The sequence below is a fragment of the Oratosquilla oratoria genome, chromosome 30 (genome assembly GCF_046742065.1).
Source record: "Oratosquilla oratoria isolate Oo_2021 chromosome 30, ASM4674206v1, whole genome shotgun sequence".
Taxonomy (NCBI): domain Eukaryota; kingdom Metazoa; phylum Arthropoda; class Malacostraca; order Stomatopoda; family Squillidae; genus Oratosquilla; species Oratosquilla oratoria.
This window is the reverse complement of record NC_134806.1, coordinates 16,101,269-16,103,768: the sequence shown is the minus strand read 5'-3', so window position 1 is coordinate 16,103,768 and position 2,500 is coordinate 16,101,269. Positions and strand designations below refer to the sequence as shown.

At 38.6% G+C, this 2,500-nt stretch overlaps 1 protein-coding gene across 2 annotated transcripts in view; it reads right to left on the bottom strand.

Moving 5' to 3' along the window:
- The window catches only part of LOC143041042 (acid sphingomyelinase-like phosphodiesterase 3b), a 151,976-nt gene that overhangs the window by 34,659 nt on the left and 114,817 nt on the right, over window positions 1–2,500 (bottom strand). The window lies entirely within an intron of this gene.

Sequence of the window (2,500 nt, the reverse complement as noted above, 5' to 3'; positions counted from 1 at the left end):
AGCCGCTGGGATCAAACCTGGATATGCATAGCCACGAGACTAATGGATTTAAATTGGAGAAATTTAGATTTAAGAAGGAAATAGGCAAGAATTGGTTTACTAATAGGGTGGTCAGCGAACGTAATAGGCTTAGTAGCCATATAATGAGCGCTGTAACTATCGGTTGCTTTTTAAAACAGTTTAATAACTTTATGGATGGTAATGACAGGTAGTAATGGACATGAAACTGTCTAGTGCAGGCATTATGGTCTCTTACAGTCTCCTTCAATCTCATGTTCTTGTGAGACGAAATCGAGACCAACGTGCTACAGTGGGCTTGGCGAGTTAGTTGTGATGCGATATTAATTCTTTTAACATTGTGGTATGCTTTACGTATATTGTTCTGGCTAAAGATAGGCGGTTTTATGCAACTGAAGTGGTCGGATGTCGGTCTGAACGTGAACTTGGCGGACCGTGACCCCCCTGCTCCCCATGATATCGCCTCCATCCATAGCCAGAACAGAATACGTAAAGTTCGCCACCGCGACCCTGACGATTATTTTAGTCGATCACGCTCTTAAGAGACTTTGATGTGACTGTCGCCAGACGATTTTATTCAGCTTAATGTGGGTTGCCAATATTGCGAAGGGGTTAAAGCCATCTCCTCATTCCCAAGGTAACACAATTATGATTTTTTTCTACCTAACACCAGACACTTGAATTCACATATTAGGACAGATTTTTTTCTTAGTGCCTCAATACATCCAGGGGGTATTAAAACATGTTCTTGGAAGTATCCAAAAAATCGTCCTAGAAAATATTGAACAGTAATTTTATGTACTTTGTGTAAGAATTATATTTTATTCGTTTATTTACTGAAGATAAAATAAAAAAAAAGACGCTAGAATTCAGCTTTGTTCATAAACCTCCTGTTTTGTTTTGTTTTCTTAAAGTAAATTGTGAATTAAAAGTTGAGAGAGGTAGGATAATATTGCCGAGAGGGTATCAGGTTGACTTGGAATTGAACCTTAGAGTATCAGGAGCTGAAAATTTCAACCTCCTCAATACGAGGCAAATTCCCACGGGTAGCATTAGCTGCCTGACGTACGATGATGCATCACAATACTCACATTATGAAAAATAAAATTACAGCTGTATTACTCGTTCTCTTTCACTCTGAATATTAATAACCACAGAAAATATGATCAGGCCAGTTCACAGAATATGGGGGGGTTACTCAGTTACAACTACAAAATTAATATAATCAAGACACCGATATCGAGATCTTCGTATACCCACTTACTCTTTATGACGCTTACGCTTGCGTCATCGTATTGAAGGAGTTAAGGAACCACTACCTTAGGGGAAGCTCCATCTGCTCACTATGCAGAGCCCAGCCCCCATATATGATTACGTATATTCATAATCAACCTATAGATTAATGTTCATTCCCTAGCAACGAGGAAAATCTCCTGTCAACAGTTTATATAATATTCCAGCGAGGCACCAGCTATGTCAATAGGACCTCTCCAGCCGGATGTAGCGTAGTGTTTGGTAACTTTGAACTTAGTATTTTGTATAGTATTCTAGTGTGAAGTAACTTTTTTTAGTGTTTATCCTTTAAGTTCTTAACGAATATAGTGTCACCTTGTGGAGGAGACTAAGACAATGTTGATTGTTTCTTCTTTATATATTTTATTCTGGTTACCGTTTCCCCTTATAACCCCGACAGTCACCTTCACCTTCCTGAACGTGGCGCATTGTCTAGATCTTGCTGCGGCTTGCGCAAGACAGTTTCATTCAGATATTGGATGGCCCCTGACTTGAGCAAAATCTCAATTAAACGAGAACTTGTTTAGGCAGATGATAAAATCATCTAACGTTTAACTAAATCTATAAAGTGAGTATAGCAATGGAAAGGTTATCAGCTGATAACAGATAAACGACTAAAGTCGTAAAGCGCAACGAGTGGACTAATTAAATTAGAATAATTTTCTATAATGGATACGATAAAACTCTTATCGGGTGCACGTCTCATGCGGGAAAAATATAATTCTTCCGACAATGTTTACTGGAAAAAATAATCTTAATCCTCCCCCCCCTCCCGTTGGCATCCCTGCATTCATGATGATGTCATAGGAATATATCGCATGATATCGATACTTCCTCGCTTACACTGACCAGACAACCAGGCATACCAACCCTCCCGTTATATCACAATTTATACTAATCGTTTACGAAGCCATTGAGCTTTATATATTTGATACTTTTTATAGTGTGTATATTACTACATACTATTACATAAATTGAAATTGGTTTTATACCGACATTGCAGAGGCTAAGTCTATATACCAGCTTTAAGCGTTCGAACCTTCTCAGTAACCATCACAGACATCTTTTCATAAATAGACCCACTCTCCTAAAAGAAACTGATACAGACAGCCTCCCATGTCTGAAACTAACAGCTCGATCTTTCCAGACAATATGCACAAAATGACCCGTCTACACAAACATGCGCCAC